The sequence below is a fragment of the Podarcis erhardii genome (assembly GCF_964252035.2).
Source record: "Podarcis erhardii genome assembly, chromosome: 12".
In the NCBI taxonomy this organism is placed as follows: domain Eukaryota; kingdom Metazoa; phylum Chordata; class Lepidosauria; order Squamata; family Lacertidae; genus Podarcis; species Podarcis erhardii.
Genome location: NC_138513.1, coordinates 40,570,439 through 40,593,368, shown reverse-complemented (window position 1 = coordinate 40,593,368; position 22,930 = coordinate 40,570,439). Strand labels below are relative to the sequence as shown.

At 42.9% G+C, this 22,930-nt stretch overlaps 1 protein-coding gene across 4 annotated transcripts in view; it reads right to left on the bottom strand.

The window, feature by feature from the left end:
• ZDHHC3 (zDHHC palmitoyltransferase 3) overlaps positions 1–21,944 on the bottom strand; it is a 48,101-nt gene extending 26,157 nt beyond the window's left edge. Inside the window, exons 1-2 of one of the 4 annotated variants that reach the window (XM_081833858.1) lie at positions 21,751–21,944; positions 1,350–1,493 (exon numbers count right to left, since the gene is read on the bottom strand). The gene's annotated coding sequence lies outside the window, so the exon portion shown is untranslated. Of the gene's footprint in view, positions 1–1,349; positions 1,494–18,873; positions 19,100–21,750 lie in introns of those variants that run through there. The other 3 variants (XM_081833857.1, XM_081833860.1, XM_081833859.1) reach the window with 3 other exon arrangements.
• Positions 21,945–22,930: the final 986 nt, after the last annotated feature.

The window sequence follows — 22,930 nt, the reverse complement described above, 5'->3', positions numbered from 1 at the left end:
GGGTAACGTAACCCGAGGTTCCACTGTACTTTGAGAGCATCAATAAGCACATCAATAGGGGTGATGCAGCAACTGGTTAAAGAATTGGAAGTTTCAAGAGTAGGGAAAAAATGGCAGTTCTCTCAAAGGAGGGGTGTGAGAATTGGGGTTCCCAAGGGTCTGTATTGGGGCTGGTGCTTTTTAACTTGTTTTTAACTGATTGGCATTTGGGGTTAGGAATGGGATGGCTTGGTTTGCTGACTGTTCTGGGTGGTGTAAACCAAAAAGGATGTCTCCAAACTGTGTGAATGGGCATTATAATCAGAAATGCAGTTCAATGTAAGAGAGTGCAAACTGATGTTCACTAGGGCAAATAACACATGACTTCACCTAGACGCTTCCGGCATATGAAGTCGCCAGGGAAAGTATCTTGGAGTCGTGGCAGATTGCTTGATGATGATGTCGACCAAGTGAATGGCAGCCGTGAAAAGATTCCAAGTTAGGGATCATTAGATTGAAAGCAAAACTGCCAATATTCACGGTGTGACTGCGCTGTGAATATTGTGTTCAGCTCCGGTTGCCGCATCTCAAAATGGATGTTGTAAAAGCTGGAAAGTTTCAGAAAAGGGTAGCCCAAATGGGGGGCTGGAGCAACTACAAGGAAAGGTTATGGAATTTGGACTTAAGTGTGGGCTATGAGAGAAGTGTATAAAATTTTCCATGGTGTAGGGAAAGTAGGGAGAAGGGAGTTTTTCTTCCTCTCATGTAACAGTAGAACTTGGAATCATGTAAAGAAGCTGGAAAAGTCAGAATACAAGAAAGGTGTATTTTTGCACAATTGCCTGTAGAGAGGGTGCTGTAATAATAATAATAATAATAATAATAATAATAATAATAATAATAATAATAATTTTATTTATACCCCGCCCATCTGGCTGGGCTTCCCCAGCCACTCTGGGCAGCTTCCAACAAAATATTAAAATACCACAATACATCAAACATTTGTAGCACCTACATCCCGCTTGTGGAATACTGGGATTCCTGTTTATTTTTCACAGTATCTCTTCACAAACATGAAGGTTAGGGGTTAGGAATTCAAATACAACCACCAGCTTAAAAAAACAACCACCTGTGTGGAATGCCAGAAGAAAGACAAACAGTCCTGGTCACTGTATAAACCTTGCTTTTTCAATTACACTGAGTAAAAGCGAGTTAATTCAAGGCTCAGTAGCTAATGGCTGCAAGTCTGGAACCTACTCCCATGTCTTTTAAAAATATATATATATATTAATATCGCTAAAAGCCACTTCCAATTAACCACAAACATCCAGCCTCCAAAATATAGTACAAAACTGAATGCAAAGGGTTACCTAGCAACCAGGATACAGGGCCAACTAGGGCCTTTGGCTGTGGGATGGGGAGAAGGGGGCATCAAACTTCTGGGCCTGATAAGGATAATATCACCACAGAGCCTTTGATCCTCCACTTCTTGACTGGGGAGAAGTTGGTCATTCCTGAGAAGATATAAAAATGATCTAAATGTTCTCCAAGGTATTTGCTTTTCTGCAACTGTTAGCCTTCAACAGCGCCTTTGTTGACATAACATAGGTGCGCGCACACAGATGCCCAAATAGTTGGCCGGCTTGAAGCTAAAGCCAGTTTTCTTTTAAATAAGTCAGTTTTGCCGGTAGCATGCATGCTTAAACTTTCTGAGACTGACTGCATGCTTTCAAGGATCCAGAATCTATGCATAGCCGAATTTGGTGATTCAGCCAAGACTAACAAGTTCACAAATAGGTACAGGTGCTTGCAAAGGGTATTTGTTAACATAGCAAATATATCAATAAACTCCCCTTTAATATCCAACAGAGGGTAATCTCTCTCTCTCTCTCTCTCTCTCTCTCTCTCTCTCTCTTGTTTTATTTATTTAGGGTTTTTGCTATTTTGGGTGCTGCCTTCCTTTCTATTGTAGTCACTTCCTTTTCCCAGAAAGCCAGGTATAGGAAAATCACAGAACCCGTCGTCTGATATGCAGTGCCACAGAATAAGTCTTCAGTTGGCTATACTGTTAAGGGATTTTTTTAAAAGATTAACTGCAGTGGGAAAGGAGGAGGTGATTTTAGTTGGGATCGTGGCTGGGAAGGGACCTGGTGTGCTACAGGGCCAATGAAAATTGGGAAATCGACACATCTAGGTTTTAAAAAATTTAAACCTCCTGATGTGGCTACTAACCATGCAGCTAATGTAACAAGTAACTTGACCCCTACTTAGTTCCATCCTCAAGAATGAACGCACAAAAGCACCTTAGATTAAACTACTGCTCTACCACCCAACCCAATACAGTGGTGCCTCGCAAGACGAAATTAATCCGTTCCGTGAGGCTCTTCGTATAGCGTTTTTTTCGTCTTGCAAAGCAAGCCCATTAGCGGATTAGCGCTATTAGCGGTTTAACGGCTTTTAGCGGATCCGCTGATAAGCGGCTTATCAGTGGATCAGCTGATAAGCGGCTTAGCGGCTTAGGAAAGGGGGGGAGGGGAAAAAACCCGCAGGAACTCGCAAGACATTTTCGTCTTGCAAAGCAAGCCCATAGGGAAATTCGTTTTGCGAAGCGCCTCCAAAACGGAAAACCCTTTCGTCTAGCGGGTTTTCCGTCTTGCGAGGCGTTCGTCTTGCGGGGCACCACTGTATTGTCTACTCTTAGTTAGTGGCAGCTGTCCAAGGTATCATTAAAGCTATGGTTTTCCCAGTAGTGATGCATGGAAGTGAGAGCTGGACCATAAAGAAGGCCGATCGCAGAAGAATGGATGCTTTTGAATTACGGTGCTGGAGGAGAGTCTTGAGAGTCCCATGGACTGCAAGAAGATCAAGCACATCCATTCTGAAGGAAATAAGCTCTGAGTGCTGACTGGAAGGACAGATCCTGAAGCTGAGACTCCAATACTTTGGCCACCTCATGAGAAGAGAAGACTCCATGGAAAAGACCCTGATGTTGGGAAAGATGGAGGGCACAAGGAGAAGGGGATGACAGAGGACGAGATGGTGGGGCAGTGTTCTCGAAGCTACCAGCATGAGTCTGACCAAACTGCGGGAGGCAGTGGAAGACAGGAGTGCCTGGCGTGCTCTGGTCTAAACAACAACAACTCCAAGCTATCAGTGCCAACCCCATTGCCAGCTCAAGCCCTGAAGATGCAGAAGTCTCCTCCTATTTGATTTTTCATATTCCCAAAAATGCTCACCTACTTTCCCAATCACTGCTTTGTAGCTTGAGCCCTCCCCAAGCAGTCTAGATATTTATAGCTTAATTAACAGTGTCCTGTTTCTTCGCTTCATTTTAGAACAGACTCAGTGGGTAAACGTCAGCTTGTCTATAGGAAAATCTGTTTTATTTTTCTGCTGCGAAAACACACAGGGTGGCCCATGCAAATAATAATAATAATAATCCCTTCCATCTGCTTTTTAAGAACGGCTAGTTGAAATTTGCTTTTATTGACTCCAAGATCAATGCTGTGTTAAGAGACCTAAGCTCCCCATTTTCATGTACACTGTTTTCCCCCTCTGTGCTAGTTGGCCTTTTATTTTATTTTTAAATGGCTTTTTATACGTTCAGTATTTAAATTTTTTTATGTACAATATAAAATAATAATCTGCTTGGAATTAAGAACTGCCTCATATGGCACAGAAAAAGATGGGATTCCTATACCTCCACTACGAAATGATCGTGTCTTTTCTGTAAAATTTAAAGAACATTTTATCTGAAAATAAATTTACTCAAGAGGCCTCGAGCGAACACAACTCCCACGTACAAGATTGTTCAGATCCTTAAAAAAAAAAACTCAAAAAGAATTGCAGAAAATCTGTGGCATAAATATAGGGACTAGTTTTTTCTGTAAAATGCATAGCAGCCCAGAACAGGGTGCTTGGTATAAACTATGCTCACTTATATGGTACAGTGGTACCTTGGTTCTCAAACTTAATCCCTTGCGGAAGTCTGTTCCAAAAGCAAAGCATTCCAAAACCAAGGTGCACTTTCCCATAGAAAGTAATGCAAAAAGGATTAATCCGTTCCAGTCTTTTAAAAACAACCCCTAAAGCATGAATTTAACGTGAATTTTGCTATCTAATGAGACCATGGATCCATAAAATGAAAGCAATAAACAATGTACTGCAGTCACACACTCCATCCGTCAGTAGCTGAACTGGGTTCCACACATTCACAAAAACAAAACGAAAAGAGCCGCAAAAACAAAAACACAAAATAAATAACAGAAACAGACAGACCTCAGTATGACACTCAAAACAGAGCATGTTCAACTTCTGAAAAAAGTTTGCAAACCGGTTTGGGTTCCAGGTTGTTTGAGTACCAAGGCATTTGAGAACCAAGCTCTGGGAGGAAGACCTTTCATTGCCTACAGACAGCCACCCAATCTTAAACAACTCCTAACCCACAATAATACTACAACCAGACTTAACACGGACACTGGCACCAGAGCCTGCAATAAACCCAGATGCCAACTTTGCTGCCACATACACCCGGACAACACCATTACTGGCCCCAACAACATCACACATACCATCTCGGGACTATTTAATTGCTCATCGTCTAACATTGTGTATGCCATCAAATGCCAACAGTGTCCTTCAGCTCTCTATATTGGACAAACAGGCCAAACCTTACGCCAAAGGATAAACGGACATAAATCTGACATCAGGAATCACAAGACAGAGAAACCAGTAGGAGAACACTTCAATCTCCCAGGACATTCTATACAAGATCTCAAAGTAGCTGTTCTATTACAAAGGAATTTCAGAAATAGACTGGAAAGAGAAGCTACTGAATTGCAACTTATTACCAAACTTAAAACCATGGAGAGACCTGGTCTGAACAAAGACATTGGATTCTTATCTCATTATACATGACAAAGCCATTTTTCACCTTCTCACCCCTTGTTTTTTCCTGTAAGACCTATTGCAGTCGTTAAGAGTCGTCAACAGGCTCATCACAGCTATCTGCCAATCACCCATTCCCACCACCCTTCTGAGTAATACCCCTCCCCACCTTCTCACTATATAGAAGGGTCTGGTGACTTCTGTTTCAGTGTATCTGAAGAAGTGTGCATGCACACGAAAGCTCATACCTAGAACTAACTTAGTTGGTCTTTAAGGTGCTACTGGAAGGAATTTTTTGTTTTGACTATGGCAGACCAACACGGCTACCAAGGCCAAGGCACGTAAGAGACTTAACATGGAAGCCTACTGGCCTAAATATTGGGAAATAATTGAAAAAATTTGAGACAATTGGAGGTTGCTGAGCTTGGAAAAATTGAAAAACAAGGTGCGAGATTGGTTGCACTATGCTCAAATCCAGGAGGTTTTTAAAGTGGATAAAAAGGTTGGATTCCAGGTGGAAAAATCGAAATTAGAGACAGAATTGTTAGAGCCAAAAAATAAACTACTTTCGAGAATGTATAATTTGCTGCTTAAATGGAATACACAGGACGAGACAGTCAAATCCGCCATGATAAAATGGGCACAGGACTTGGGGCACAACATTATGTTTGAAGACTGGGAAAGGTTATGGAACACCGGAATGAAATTTACGGCATGTAGTGCCTTGAAGGAAAATATTATGAAAATGATATACCGGTGGTACATGACCCCAGTCAAGCTTGCTAAGATATATCACCTGTCTGACAATAAATGTTGGAAATGTAAAGAGGCGGAAGGGACATTCTTCCATCTCTGGTGGACTTGCGCGAAAGTGAAGGCCTTTTGGGAGATGATTCATAATGAACTAAAAAAGGTACTTAGATTTACCTTACCTAAGAAACCGGAGGCCTTTCTTCTGGGCATTGTAGACCAGAGAGTACTTAAGAAAGATAGAATTTTTTTTATGTACGCTACCACAGCAGCAAGGGTCCTGATTGCTAAGCATTGGAAGACACAAGATTTACCCACGCTGGAGGAATGGCAGACGCAGTTGATGGACTATATGGAACTGGCTGAAATGACTGGCAGAATCCGAGACTTGGGAGAAGAAACAATCGAGGAGGACTGGGAAAAATTTAAAGACTATTTGAAAAAACATTACAAGTTGTATGAATGTTAAAAAATGCACTTTTTAGAAATTCTTGCTTCAGCATCGGTAAATTAATGAAATGGAAATTAAGGTACAAGAAGTCAAAGGTGGAATAATGAAATAACTTTATTATGTTTAAGCTAAAACATATAAGATTTGGGTTACAATAGTTTTGAAATTAGGCAACATGATAAAATGAAAGATACAATAAGCTTTGAAATAAGTTAACAAATTGCTGATGTTTTGTATTACAGAGAATGCAGGGTTTGGAGGATGTGGGGAAGTCCAATAGATGTGCTGGAAAAAAGGATTATGGAAATTTGTAATTTCTCTACTGTATTTTTCTATTTCTGTCTTTATCTCTTTTTTCTGTATTTCATAAACTTAATAAAAATATTATTAAAAAAAAAAGGTGCTACTGGAAGGAATTTTTTGTTTTGACTATGGCAGACCAACACGGCTACCTATCTGTAACAAGGTACCACTGTACTTGAATTCATACTGGATGCCATATGTAGCCTTGACCTGGGATCAGATGCTGAGTCCTCAGAGGACAACCCAGACATCAAACATGTCAAAAATACGTCTTGCGTACTGAGGATCCGCTTGATGGGTCATCTGGGTCAATGCGTAAGATGCCTGCTTGTGAGTAAGCAATCCCTAGTATGCCTTCACTGCCAGGAGGGGTAACTTAGGCAGTAAGAATATACAGTCGTACCTTGGATCCCGAATGCCTTGGAACTCGTACATTTTGGCTCCCAAATGCCGCAAACCCAGAAGTGTTCCGGTTTGCGAACCTTCTTTTGGAAGCCAAACACCCAACGCAGTTTCTGCGGCTTCTGATTGGCTACAGGAGCTTCCTGCAGCCAATCAGAAGCAGCACTTTGGTTTCCAAACATTTTGGAAGTCAAACCGACTTCCGGAACGGATTCCGTTCGACTTCCAAGGTACGACTGTATAAAGCAGGCTTTATTATGCCTGGACCGGATCAGTCCCGTGGAGATCCCACCATGGACCACATTGCGCGTGCATGCTTTTCGGCGTCTTGTGTTTGCGCAGGTGTGATTTTCAGTGTCTGTGCATGCACAGATGCGATTTTCGGCGCTGCAGAAGCGAATCCCCGTGCTGCGCTGCACCGGTTTCGCACTGTGCACGAGCGGGAAACTCGGTTCAGGGGCGGCTCGTGGGCCAGTCAAACGACCTCTATGGGGCGCTTCCAGCCCATAGGCCTTAGGTTCCTGACCCCTGGTATAACGCCTCCCTCTTCAACAAAAACCAACAAATGAATAGAAGCTATCCACGTGACACTGACACAAAACCTTGCGCATACACTATGTAGAAGAATGAAAGTTTACTTCTCCACCTCTCTTCTCCCCCAACTTTATACTGCCTATAACACTGGTGACTCACATCGAACATGAATGATCTGTAGAAAGAATTCTATGAACTTCTTTAACAAAAAATGAATTAAGCCTCCCTCTTGAACTTCCAGTTGCTAGAAACAACATTAGTCTTTCGCTCCTTGGTGAAATATTAGATTGTTTCCTGATCACGTTTTGTTTTCTGTTCTTTAAAAAATATTTTTTATTCGTTTTCAATTACAATAATGCAATAAAAGCCTCATTACAACAATGCCAAATTATACTACCATTAACAATACCAATCACTCAAAAACCAAATTATACAATTTAGGTGGTAGAATTGATGGTTTGGTGATTTACTCTATTTCTGCGTTCCAAAATCTTACAAATTTCCATTACACTTCCAGTCAGAATCACAAACCCTTATACCACAGCTGCAATTTTAACAACTTCCATTCGCATTAACACCTTAAATTATTTATAATCCTAGAGGTGAAGTATTCAAACTCTCTCTTTGTTGTTCTTGTGTGTGGCAATTATTCTGTCCTTGCTGTTTCTCCCTGTCCTTGTAAAATCTTATGTCTATCTTTGGTCAGATGTTGCTGTTCTCCATAATGCCTTGGGCCCTCCTTCCGATAATATCTGGGAACTAAAGTAATTCTCTGTGCTTGTCTTTGGCTTTGTTGCTCCTATATTGAATCCTACTCTCCTGGGCAAGTGTTTTGGTAAAAAGCTTTATCCTCTAGGACTCTAGGTCCTGAGGGCGCCACTGTAGCATTTGTTGTTTAGTCGTTTAGACGTGTCCGACTCTTCGTGACCCCATGGACCAGAGCACACCAGGCACTCCTGTCTTCCACTGCCTCCCGCAGTTTGGTCAAACTCATGCTGGTAGCTTCGAGAACACTGTCCAACCATCTCGTCCTCTGTCGTCCCCTTCTCCTTGTGCCCTCCATCTTTCCCAACATCAGGGTCTTTTCCAGGGAGTCTTCTCTTCTCATGAGGTGGCCAAAGTATTGGAGCCTCAGCTTCAGGATCTGTCCTTCCAGTGAGCACTCAGGGCTGATTTCCTTCAGAATGGATAGGTTTGATCTTCTTGCAGTCCATGGGACTCTCAAGAGTCTCCTCCAGCACCAGAATTCAAAAGCATCAATTCTTCGGCCATCAGCCTTCTTTATGGTCCAGCTCTCACTTCCATACATCACTACTGGGAAAACCAACTGGGAAAATTGGAGCATAACCTTGTGAATAAGCCAAAATCAAACCTTGCGAATAAGCCAAAAGAAGATTTCTCTAGCCTACCAAGGTGTTAGCAGCCTGTGTTTCCATGCTGAATATGGAGAAAGGGAGCCGATCTTCCTCCTCTACAGTCAACATGAAAAAGTCTTCTACTAAGTGGATTAGTGGTGGAGCAACAGAGCAATATTCTGCAAATCTGCTCCATTTCTGGGCCGGCTGCAGAGGAAAGGGCTTTGCTTCTAACATGGCTAATACAGATTTCATCTCTCTTTTGCCAACCTGCTTGTCTTCGTGGGATTTCCAGGTGCCTACGGCTGGCAGGTGAACCATGAGGCTGCCAGGATACTCCCTACACCTCCGAATTGTGCAAAACGGAATGGGAAACCACCATAAAATGAGATGCAAGGGTAGCAGCAGCTCATTACTTGTTGGTACAACTAATTATTCCAACCACAAGAGAGAGAGAGAGAGCGCGCGCGCCCAGCAGAGCAAACTTCCCCATAAATATACCTCAAGTCGAGGCAGGTGCCTTCATTTACATTTAAGAAACGCCCCAAACTCTGTGATCTACCAAGAGTTTGTGAACGGTGCCAATAGCTCAAATGTATGTGCTTTTTTTTAGGTATAACAGCAATCCTACTGTATCGGAACATCTAGTCTAGCATCAAGTTTCTCACAGTGGCCAGTCAGAGGATAGACAAGTTTCCTTTGTATTCAAGCTCCAACAACTATTATAGTGGAACCTTGGTTCTCAAACTTAATCTGTTCCTGAAGTCCGTTCCAAAGCCAAAGCGCACTTTCCCGTAGAAAGTAATGCAAAATGGATTAACACGTTCCAGACTTTTAAAAACCACCCCTAAAACAGCAACTTAACATGAATTTTACTATCTAACGAGACCACTGATCCATAAAATGAAAGCAATAATCAATGCACTGTACTATAAAATAAATAAGACACTATTAAAATTAAATAAATTAAAATTCTTTTCCCCCCCTTACCTGCACTGATGATAGTCATTGTTTGGATGGGGGGGCTTTTATCCATTTCCACAGCCACACAATCAATCATTCAATCAATCAATCAGTAGCTGAACTGGGTTCCACACAGGCACAAAAACAAATTAACCGAAAAAACCCAAAAAACAAAAATGCAAAATAAATAGCAAAAACAAAAGTGCCAAACTTAATCCATTCCGGAAGTCCGTTTGACTTCCAAAATGTTCAAAAACCAAGGCGCAGCTTATGATTGGTGCAAGTGCCTGGGAACAATAGCTGACAGCCGCGTCGAATGTTCAGCTTCCGAAAAACATTCGAAAACCGGAACACTTACTTCCGGGTTTTCAGTGTTTGGGAACCAAGCCATTTGAGTACCAAGGTACCACTGTATTCAGAAACATGTTCCATTTATGGCTAATAGCCGCTGGTCTTATTGGCAAAAAACGAGAAGTCAAGCTTACTGGGATATGTGGTCTCCAGAGGAGGAGTGTGCAGCCACTACTCTTCCTCGATCCTTTTTGTCCCTGTTCAGCACCCAGCTAAGCCAAGGTTTGGTTTAGCATGGCTTCAAAACTCAGGCTCAAGCTTCTCCAACCCAACTGCAAGCTTCAGGCAAAGACAAACCTTCGGTTGGTGATTTAAATCATGCAATAAAATGACTGCGATTTCGCTCAGTCCACACTCTGCTCTATGCCATATTCATGGAATCGCTCATTTTATCTGAGCTTTTATAATACTGGTTTCTTCCAAACGTCCTGAGGATATTCAATCATCCTGACTTCAACTTGCTTTAAACTAATCCTCCGATATATATTTTTACAAATGACTCCTTTAGAAATTCAGTGTTACCCTGTTGGACTTTCTAGGCAAGCTTCCACTTCCATTATGATTGAATTTGACAGTGTGGCCCCTGTTTCCAAACAGAGTGACAGTGGTTGCATATTGCACTAGATTCTAGCATCACTCAGGTTTAAACCCTGGACTGGCTGCATGGCTTACAGCAGATCGTATACATATTTACTCCCTTTATTCAAGTGGAATTACTTCTAGTTAAGTATGCAGAAGCTAGCAGAGTTTGGGTCTCCAGCTGTTGCTGGACTACAACTCCCATCATCCAGGAACAGTGGTCAAGGATGATAGGAACTATAGTCCAAAAACATCAGGAGACCCAAGTTTGGGAAACCCTGGAGCATTCTATTTTGTCCCCTTGACTTTAATTATTTTTTAAGCGAAGGGAGTAGATTAAGTCATACTACTATAGAATTCAGAAAACTGGTCTCAGACATTCAAATAATCTATACAATCAACATGTGCGTAGTCTTGGAAGTAACATTAAACCACTCCAGTATATTTACAAAAGGCAAATCAAAAGTACTTAAAAAGTAATGAGAGTCTAAGACACCACCTATAATAAGCACAATCAATAGTCATAATTTATGTCTGTGAAAGTACTTCTATAATCATGCATTTGATGGAACACTTGTTGCCTGAGAAAACTCAGACAAGGAAGATGCTACAGTTTATATTTTTCTATTCGCCCACATGAGTACTGCTGTGCTATCTGAACAGATCTGATTATCTTCATAAATCAGACAGACTAGAGCCAACATTTGTGCATACAGTGGTACCTCGGGTTACATACGCTTCAGGTTACATACGCTTCAGGTTACAGACTCCACTAACCCAGAAATAGTGCTTAAATAAGCTTAAGAACTTTGCTTCAGGATGAGAACAGAAATTGTGCTCCGACGGCACGGCGCCAGCAGGAGGCCCCATTAGCTAAAGTGGTGCTTCAGGTTAAGAACAGTTTCAGGTTAAGTACGGACCTCTGGAACAAATTAAGTACTTAACCGGAGGTACCACTGTAAATTGCAAAACAGAAAACTTAACTCTGGGGTTGTGCGCTCATCTCGCTCTAGAGGCCGGGAGTGGGCGCCATCCAAAGACACTTCCGGGTCACGTGGCCAGCGTGACGAAGCTGCTCTGGTGAGCCAGCACCAGCGCAGCACACGGAAATGCCGTTTACCTTCCCGCTATAAAGCGGTCCCTGTTTATCTACTTGCACTTAAGAGTGCTTTCGAACTGCTAGGTGGGCAGGAGCTGGGACCGAACGACAGGACTGCACCCCGCCGTGGGGATTCGAACCGCCGACCATACGATCGGCAAGTCCTAGGCGCTGAGGTTTTAACCACAGCGCCACCCGCGTCCCTGTTAACCCGAGATACCACTGTATAAATCTCCTCTCAAGCCAATACTCTATAGAGGCAGAATATAACTTCGTGATTGTTGTTATGTAGCAACAAGCTTGGGGTAAAAAGTAAAAAATAAAACACGTATACAGTATTTCTGAAGGAAGCATGCAAACAGAAGCACTATATTTAAAAGTAACAACCCTTAAGAAAAAAAAAAGGTTTTTAAATCTATGGACTTCAGAGTCAAGCGTTATTCTATTTAGCCTCCAAGTTTAATTGTCTACTCTACAGACTGGGGGCAGGAAATATGGCTATGATGTGACAAGCTGTAGAAAACTGATTTCCACTGCACAAGTACTACTTCTACTCATTTCCACAAATAAAACTTTGAAGGGAGTGGAGAGATTAACAGCATAAGGGTGAGGACCAATTTTCTTTAAAAAACAAAACAAAACCCTGCCACCCAAATACATTGGTTTCTGCACTGTATAACATACTAAGGTCTTTTGTACCACAATGATTCTGGCATTTCAGGCACATTCAGACAGTTGCGCAGCTAGATGCATGAGTGCAGCATTTTTATGGGACAGGGTTTGAGTTGTATTACTTCAAAAGATGCAGTTACACAGCTATAACAAAGGCGGCATTTTTTCATCTCTGCCAAGCTAAGCAGTTGGCTCCTTACCTCTCTCGCCCTGACCTAGCCACTGTGATCCACGCGACGGTCGCCTCCAGACTGGATTATTGTGTAACTCGCTCTACGTGGGGCTGCCCTTGAGACTGACCCAGAAACTCCAGCGGGTGCAGAATGCCGCAGCGAGACTCTTTACGGGGTCTTCGCTGCGAGATCACATTCATCCGGTGCTATACCAGCTGCACTGGCTCCCGGTGGAGTACAGGATCAGGTTTAAGGTGCTGGTTTTAACCTTCAAAGCTCTATACGGCTTAGGACCCGAGTACCTACGGGACCGCCTCTCCTGGTATGCCCCACAGAGGAATTTACGGTCTTCAAATAAAAACATATTGGAGGTCCCATGCCACAGAGAGGTTGGGCTGGCCTCAACCAGAGCCAGGGCTTTTTCGGCTGTGGCTCCGATCTGGTGGAACACTCTGTCACAAGAGACTAGGGCCTTGTGGGACTTGACATCTTTCTGCAGGTCCTGCAAGACAGAGCTGTTCCGCCAGGCCTTTGGTCAGGGCGCAGCCTGACTCCTTCCTTTGGCAATCTTTACAAAACTTTAGTTTATGGTTGCCATCAGTTTTGATTTTAATTAATTTTTATAATGTTTTTATAATGTTGCACTGTTTTAGTGTTGTTAGCCGCCCTGAGCCCGGCTTCAGCTAGGGAGGGCGGGATATAAATAAAATTTTATTATTATTATTATTATTATTATTATTATTATTATTATTACTATTAACAACGCAAAAAGCATCAGAAAACAAGACTCATGATGCCTCTGATATGCCTGAAAATGGTTCAGTCATGTCCTAGAAGCACACAAGGTAGTAACAGAATAATCCCTAGCAGCAGCAAGTTGCAGAACATACCCATTTTTTAAAAAGAGGTTTGGAAAGCTCTACTTCTTGAGTAGGAGGATAGAATTAAATATTAGCCCTTGGGATCACCAATGCAAACTGTTATCTCCTAGGTTAATAACCTACACCCTGTAGTTGGGGTTAAGTATTAAATGAAAGGTTTTGGAATTATGTATTTTTCACACAGAGTGGCAGGAAAACTGCCATGCGGGCAAGACTGCTATGTATTCCATGTGTGCCGTTGGAGAATCAGTATAATACAGTGGTACCTCGGGTTAAGAACTTAATTCATTCTGGAGGTCCGTTCTTAACCTGAAACTGTTCTTAACCTGAAGCACCACTTTAGCTAATGGGGCCTCCTGCCGCCGCCACACCACCGGAGCACAATTTCTGTTCTCATCCTGAAGCAAAGTTCTTAACCTGAGGTAATATTAGCGGATTAGCGGAGTCTGTAACCTGAAGCGTCTGTAACCTGAGGTACCACTGTACAGTGGACGCTCAGGCTGCGAACGTGATCTGTGTGGGATGCACGTTCGCAACCCACAGCGGCACATCCGCGCACGCACGGGTTGCAATTTGGCGTTTCTGCGCATGCGCAAAGTGCAATTTAGTGCTTCTGTGCATGCGCGAGAGCCGAAACCTGGAAGTAACCCGTTCCGGTACTTGTGGGTTTCGGTGGGTGCGTAACCCGAAAAAACGCAACCTGAAGCGGCTGTAACCCGAGGTATGACTGTATATGTAAACTCAACTGTCATGAAGAAGAATATTTATACATACATACATACCTTGCTTATCTGGCTGGGTTTCCCCAGCCACTCTGGGTGGCTCCCAACTGAATATTAAAAACACAATAAAACATCAAACATTAAAAACCTCCCTAAACAGGCTGCCTTCAGATGTCTTCTATAAGTCAGGTAGTTCTTTATTTCCTTTTCCCTGATGGAAGGGCGTTCCACAGGGCGGGTGCCACTACCGAGAAGGCCCTCTGCCTGGTTCCCTGTAACTTCACATCTCACAGGGAGGGAACCGCCAGAAGGCCCTTGGAGCTGGATCTCAGTGTCTCGGCTGAACGATGGGGGTGGAGACGCTCTTTCAGGTATACTGGGCCGAGGCCATTTAAGGCTTTCAAGGTCAGCACCAACTTTGAACTGTGCTCGGAAATGTGCTGGGAGCCAATATAGGTCTTTCAGGACTGGCGTTATATGGTCTCGGTGGCCACTCCCAGTCACCAGTCTGGCTGCCACATTCTGGATTAGTTGAGTTTCAAAGGTAGCCCCACGTAGAGCACATTGCTGTAGTCCAAGCGGGAGATAACCAGAGATGCACCACTCTGGGGAGACAAAAACTTGATCAAAATGAGCAGTTTAAGAACACAGAAGGATGATCTATTCTCCCTGTGCTCCTGGATTTATCAGAAAGAAAAAACCCTGTTTTCCAAACTATTGCCACTGGAAACAGATGCAGCAGGGTATAACATCTAGCCACTGGTGTATCTCTTAACCAGTCATAGCAAAGCAAGGTAATAAAGCCTTCATTGTCCAGAGTTGCAGAGAAGACCAGAGATAAGTTATCTCCTGTAATGAAATCTCCTCTATTCACCGGCCATCTGAGGCTCCTTGAATTCTCAACTCTCCTGCAGAATCTGCTAAGCAGGGTTTGACACATCTGTGTGATTTAAGGCGATGTCCAAAATATTGATCAAGTGTTCTGAGACCATGTCCACATACAGTCGCACATTGGATCCCGAACGCCTTGCAAGTCGAACATTTTGGCTCCCGAATGCAGTAAACCCGGAAGTGAGTGTTCCGGTTTGCGAACATTATTTGGAACCCAACGTCCGGCTGGCCCCCTGACTGGAGCTTCCTGCAGCCAATCAGAAGCTGCGCTTTGGTTTTTGGAAGTTGAACGGACTATGTAGATTTCCATTGGTACAAAATGCATTGTGTTGCTGAGTCTTCCTTTATCATCAACTGCCTGTTCATCTTTGTTCAACTGCACTCCCCACTCCTCCCCTAGTTCTTTGCTAATCCCCCCCTAAAAATCATATACTGCTTTGTAGCTTTTACTGAATCTGTTTATTGATCAGTGTTAGAAATTCAGATATATAAGCTAATCCACCAAATGGTAACTTAAACCTAGGTTCCAGCTGCCACAACGGAATGTCTAGGCACTGCCTTTAATAATAATAATAATAATAATAATAATAATAATAATAATACTTTTCATTTCTATATTGCTTTATATTTTAAAGAAAAAAACTCAAAAGTGGTTTACAACACATTTAAACAACCCAGAATAAACCAAACTCAAGCTTCAAGGATCTGAAAATATTTCAGATCCTTCTGACATTTTGCTTTCCCCGTGTTTATTCACCTACTTAATTTATAGAGCTGCCCCACAGCAAAAGTGCTCTGGGAAGCCAGTGTGGTGTAGTGGTTAGAGCAGAGGTAGGCAACCTAAGGCAGGATGCGGCCCAATCGCCTTCTCAATCCAGCCTGCGGACGGTCCGGGAATCAGTGTGTTTTTACATGAGTAGAATGTGCTGCTTTGTTTAAAATGCATCTCTGGGTTATTTGCAGGGCATAGAAATTTGTTCATTTTTTTTTCTTTCAAAATATAGTCCGGGGGCCCCAAATGGTCTGAGGGATGGTGGACCGGCCCACAGCTGAAAAAGGTTGCTGACCCCTGGGTCAGAGTGTCGAACTAGGACCTGGGAGATCAGGATTCAAATTCCAACTCAGCCGTGAAACTGAGGGTGACGTTTCTCCAGTCGCAGTCTTTTAACCTACCTCGCAGGGTTTTTCTAGGTATTAACTGAGGAGTGGGATGAACCATGTACCCCTTGGAGACAAAGGCAGGATATAAACGCAATAAGTAAGCTCTTCTGCTGACCTGCTGAAGAAAGATGGAGGGGCCGGCCAGAGGGAGAGGTCAGTTGGTAAGCTGGCAACCAGAGATCTCCACGTGGTCGGAATTGGACCCTCACCAGTCACAAAACACGCCTGGCAAATTTCCATCACTGCTACTTTTTATGAGACGTCTCACCCTGTGTGTTTCTTTGCATATTAGGTTATGCCACACACAGGACTGGTCACTATGCTTCAAAAAAACCCAGAAAACACTATCCTTCAGAAAAACCTGTAGCTTCAGAAGAAATAACTGTGTTACTTCAGAAACCTACTGGATAATAAGAAACGTCCTATTTCATCCGATTGCCATAACTGGGCTGAAAACACATTCCCGCAAGCAGAAATTGTTTTAAGGGAATGAAATTAAAGATAATGGGGATACAAAATACCGCCTAGCTACTTCTATGCAAACACAGTGTACAGCCAAATGAAAAGCAATTTACTCGTCGTACTCATCTCACTTAACGCTTACTCTAGCCTTAAGATACTAAAATCTATTAATTCATATGCTGCGGCTTCGCACAGTAACTATCCTGTGAAACTGCTCTGTGAAGCCATTGTACAGCCAAAGAACAAGTACCAAAAGAGCCTGAGAGTTTGTCAAGACGTCGGTCTTTCCCCCTGGACAGCTCTGCGCCACAACACGAAAACTGGTGTATCTGTGTATTTGTGCAATACTATAGGGGTCATTTAGAACTTCGCCAGCACACAAAGCCTGGAACAAAATGAGCTCTCAATCTTATTTTCCATTGTTTTAAATCCCATATGTTGGTTCGTTCCATTTGCATCCTAGATCCTACTTTTCCGTGAAGTAGGACAGGCAAGAGATTTAGTGAGCTTGGCCTCTCCAGTTGTGGCCTCATCCACTAACTACAGCACATAAAACTTCCTTCAAATACGGTTATTGTGGCTAACAGATGTGAAACGAACTGCAGGAAAGTGACATGTGACCTTAGACAACATGTCTTGGGACATAAAATTTGCTTCTAATAGGCAAATCAAGGGAAATTTATGGCTCGAAATATGTTAAATTCTGCGTAGCTTCTCTTCTGTGCCCAAACATGCTTCAAATCTATCCATGCTCAAGATATGAAACCGTTTACTGTTGCAGCTGCCAGAACCAGTCGACTGAACGTTTTTTGGAACTACAGTGGTGCCCCGCAAGACAAATGCCTCGCTAGACGGAAAACTCGCTAGACGAAAGAGTTTTCCGTTTTGGAGGTGCTTTGCAAAACGAATTTCCTATGGGCTTGCTTCGCAAGACGAAAATGTCTTGCGAGTTCCTACGGGGTTTTTTTCCTTTCCCCCCCTTTTTCTAAACCGCTTATCCGCTATGCCGCTAATAGCGCTAATCCGCTAAGCCGTCAATGGGCTTGCTTCGCAAGACGAAAAAACCGCTAGACGAAGAGACTCGCGGAACGGATTCTTTTCGTCTTGCGAGGCACCACTGTACTAATTCAGCAGAATTTGCAAAGGTGATACACTTATGGTATCACAATTCAGGGCGGACATGCTTTTACTGTACTTTAATTTGCGTGTGATCAAGTTACACTGAGCCAGATTATGCAGATGCAATGCTTCTGCTATCCCTGTTTTGGATCACTTCTCTCTCTTTGCATTCATGCGATTAACCAATTAACTTAAAACAGGAATACACCTTAAGAGGAGAATGACAAAACAGAACGTCTGTATAAAATGAATACTGTAGTTTTTAACAGCACAATCCTAGGCAGGTCTCCTGAAATGCAAATTCAAGTGCAATGAGAGTTGCTCCCAGGTTAAGAATGTGTTATCACAGGACTGCAACCTCGGATAAGAAATAACATTCATGTAAAAGAGCAAACAGATGATCAGAATAAAGTTATTTACTATCCCACACAAAGGCAAATCTTAAGTCCTCTAACTAAAGGCTACCCACAGTCTAGCTAGCATGAACAGGCTGTAACAAAGAATAAAACAGCTCCGTACAAGTAATAAAAGTTACAGCTATATATTGCTAAACTTAATGGAAAAATAAGTACCTATTTCACCACTTAAAATGTACTCCTATTGCAAATTTATGCAATTGCCTCCTTTTGAAAAACATTGCAATAAACTAATTTTCGTAGCTTAAAAAATCACAAATTAATCCGAGAGATGAAACAATCTAAAAAAAGTGCTTCCTGAAACTTTCTATTTGTTTTAACTGTTCAGGTCAAAGAGTAGCATTTTGTTGGGATATTGAAGAATGCTAACAGAAAATAATTCAAGGCTGCACTACATAGTACTGTACATTTAACAGTGACAAACTTCTACTGGTTACAGTGACAAACTTCTACATTCCTCTTAGAATTTAGGTTACTGATCAATTAACCGTTTATAAATCAAGATCTGAATACTGACCCTAGCATTATAAAAGAAAAGCACTGCTGAGCACTGCAAACATTGCTTGAGTTATTGAAGCCTTCCAGCCATCTCAACCACCAATTTAACAACAAAGGAAAAAACCTACACAGGAGAAATCTTGTATCAGGTCCACACATTCATTTACTAGGCAAAGCTTGAAGACACAAAAATCTCACCATCCAGAATATATTTAACAAAATTACCCTTCAAGCAACATGTTGCTGTCCGATTATCAGGAAAATATGCCGTGTTTAACTTTTATCTTCTGGAATTTACTGCAGCAGGAAAATCAGACCCGACCATTATAAGTATTTGCCCAGGTCCTCAAAAATAAGAGAGTAACTTCATGGGCTTAGTACATGAAGAGAAGGCTTCTTCTTTCCAGAGACTGAGTAATGTTGCAACACTCCTCTACGCAATAAGGGCGTGTCGAGATTGGTGCTCTTGTCTCATAGAAATGTCCTTTTTGTCCCACAGAATTCGTCACGTGTGTATGCACACATGCAATTCCTCTGCCAGTAAGTTCAGGCTGAGCTTTTTTCAGTTCCAGCATCACCACAATACTTAATGTTGATCAATTACACTTCCCCATTTGAGAGCACGCTGAATTTAAAGGGCTAATAACATAGTTTATTATGTTTTCCTCCTGCCCTTTGAACAAGTATCTCAGGGTGGCACATATAAGTCCGTCCCTTATCCCCGCAAGACAGGCTGAGAGATGATAACCAGTCCAACATCACTCAAGAGAACTTCATAGATAGAAAGTCCCAACTAAAGAAGAGTGCATAACCAAGATGATGGACTAGGCCGCAATGGCAAAGATGACCGTGAGCATCAGGCACCAAGAGGATAAGAAATTCAGTCAAGAGCGGGAAAAGTTTACAGAATATCTTAAGGACCGCTGTGTATACCGTACTTAAAAACGTTAGGAGGATTGTTATAGCACTTGTAATATGACTTAAGGCAAAAAAGGAGATAATATGAATTATGAATATGAATATGATAATATGAATGCAAAAAAATTGGGGGAAATTGGAAACCAGGGGTGGGGGTAGAAGTCAGAGATCTAAGTAATCCCAGAAGTGTAGAAATCGAAAATTATGTGAATGTATAAGAATATTGTTTTAAAAATGAAAATAAAATATTAAAAAAATAGAACTTCATAGATATGCAGATATTTGACCCGAGTGTTAGAAAAGCTAGGAGCCAAATGGTTTCTGGGACCTGGGTTGTAGGTGCCAAAACTGAATGTCTAGTCGCCACCGAGGGCAGGAGAATTGGCAACACTTTTTATTTATTATTTTAATAAGCAGGAACTACTATACAATTCACATAAGTGACACATTGTTAATACAACATTTTTTCAGAAATTGTTAATACATGTTTAATTTGGTGTTTACAATAAAAATATTGGTACCATCCTTGAGTTTTCAAAACACTCTTTATTGTTAAACTCCTTAATATATTGTTTATCTTAACTTGGAAGCTTCAAAGCACATACCGTACATTTCAGTAATTCTTGAGTGTCAGCCAAGCGCAAAAACGGCACCCAGACTTTTGGAGGCGCTCGCAAATGGAGAATCTTTAGGTGCAAAATGCACCTTGATAATTTCGAACCCTGTTTGACCCAAAGTCTTCCCAAATTCCAGCGCTTCACCAACTAACACAACACAGAGTGATGGCAGATTTGTATGGTAGTATAGTTCCACCAGGATCACCAAGCAGGTGAACGTGAACTTCTGCTGCTAACAGAAATTAGCAAAGGAAAAAGAGTAGTTCTGTATTTTTCCTAAGAATGTAACTCTTGTGTTTTATTCCGTTTTTATATGCGTTGGAAGCTGTCCAGAGTGGCTGGGGCAACCCAGCCCGATGGGTGGGGTACAAATAATAAAATTATTATTACTGCTATTATTATTGCAAGCAACATAGCCCAGCAAACGCAGCCCAGCAACCTGCGGTTCAAGTGTTTCATTCAATCCTTTTCCCCTTTAAACTTCATCCAAAACAAGTACAATCCAACCGGTTAGCTCAGGTGGTTTAAGAGCGCAAGGCTGAGAACGCCAAGGTCATGGGTTCGAACCCCTGTACGGGCCTCCTGTATTGCACGGGGTTGAGATAGATGACCCTCAGGTCCCTTCAGGGGAAACCAAGCCATATGGGCAGGGTATAAGTAATAAATTATTATTATCAGTGCTTTTTTTTCTTAAAAAATGTTTAGGGGTATACTCTCCTTTTCCTACTCATATTGAAATACTGTCCCTCAATGAGGCCAAACTTAGATTCACAAAATGTTCAGGGCCCCTGCTTTTTTCCTAAAAAATGTTTAGGGGTACTCTCATTTTGACTCAAGAAAATCACCATTTTATAGTTCAAATCGGGAAAAACAAATACAGCCAACAGACAAAAGTTCAAAGATTCACAAAATGTTTAGGGGTATGCGTCCCCCTGAGCCCCCCAGAAAAAAAGAACTGGTGATAATGATTAACTTTACCATTCTACACATGGGGCTGGGGGGCCTATTGATTCAAAAAGTTCCTATTAGGTAGATTCACATTAAAATCCTACGCCCTTTTAAAATGTGGGGGGGTTGGGGGGGTTATTGGGTTGTTATTTTTATTATGTATTTTGTGGTTTTGTACAGCATATACTCGGCACTGTACCTCCCATGACTGCCCGCAAAGCACATATACCGAGAGAGGCCTTGTATGGGGAGCATATCTCAATATGGGGAGCAAATTTCCATTTTCAGGGTCGTGGGTTCGAGTCTCACATCGGCCAAAAGGTCCCTGCCTTTGCAAGGGGTTGGGCTAGATGGCCCGCGAGGTCCCTTCGTGTGACACTCGACTCACCTTGCAGGAAGCGGCATCCCAGGACCTGCCCGCGGCTTCCTGAGCCACATTCACACGTGCACGCGCGACACGCGAGCGCACACCTCGCGTGGATTTGCTTTGCTGCAGAGCAGCCCACGGCTGCCAACCCCCCCCCCGCCCGGGTCCTGCCAATTTCCCCCCACCCACCCCGCCCCGGGAATCCCCCTCCCTCGGCCCCGGGGTTTCCAGACTCGCCTCCCTTCAACCTACCAGGGCTGGGGATGAAGCAACACGCCGCCGCTCGCGCCTCCCGGGTCAACCTTCCAGCGCCCAGCCAGACGTTCCATCCGCCCCGCCAGCGGCGAAAGGCAGCTCGCGACGCCCCGGCAAGCGCGCGCCTCTACACCTTCCTCTCCCACCAACGCGCTACATTCACGCTCCCGGGGGCGGGCGGGGGAGGAGAGAGAACCAGGAAGTGAGCAGCGCAGAGGCCACGCCCTCTCCCCATCCGCTTCCTCCTCTTGGCAGGGACGCCACGCCCTCCCCCACCCGATTCCTCCTCTTCCCTGGCGGCCACGCCCTCTCCCCATTCGATTCCTCCTCTTCCCAAGAGAGGCCACGCCCTCTCCCAATCCGATTCTTCCTCTTGCCAGAGAGGCCACGCCCTCTCCCAATCCGATTCTTCCTCTTCCCAAGAGAGGCCACGCCCTCCCCCCATCCGCGTCCTCCTCTTGCCAGAGTGGCGGCGTCCCTTCGCTGCCCGGCGTTGTGCGCGGGTCCAACGTTCCGGGCTGCTCCGAGCGCCGCCCTTTTTTTAGTTCCCGCCCGTCGCCCGGAGATCCCAGGGCGGTTCACCGCAGGGGGAAAAGACACAAAATACGGAATAAAAGCAAAAGCCAGCGAGGAACTCACACACATACACACGCAAGAAACACATTGAAAAGGCCGTAGGAGGTTTAATATGCTGTTGGAAGCCGCCCAGAGTGGCTGGGGAGGCCCAGTCAGATGGGTAGGGTATAAGTATCATTGTTGTTGTTATTATTATTATTAGTATTAGTATTAGTATTATTATTTAGCCCAAGGTCTGGTTACAAAGAAAGGTTTTGTTGCTTCATTGTTGTTTGTTAAAATTTTTATACCGCCCTTCACCAGAAGAGCCCAGGGCAGTTCACCATAGAAAAATAACAATGGCAACACAAAATACATAATAAAAATATAAACCAATAATAATAATAATAATAATAATAATAATAATAATAATAATAATAATAATAATAATCCAATAATAATAATAAACTAATCATCATCCAATAATAAACCTCACAAAACAAAAATAAACCAATCATCATCATCATCATCTAATAATACACCGCACAAAACAAAAATAAACCAGTAATAATAATGAACTAATAATAAACCACACAAATAAATTTAAAAGGCCACAGAATGC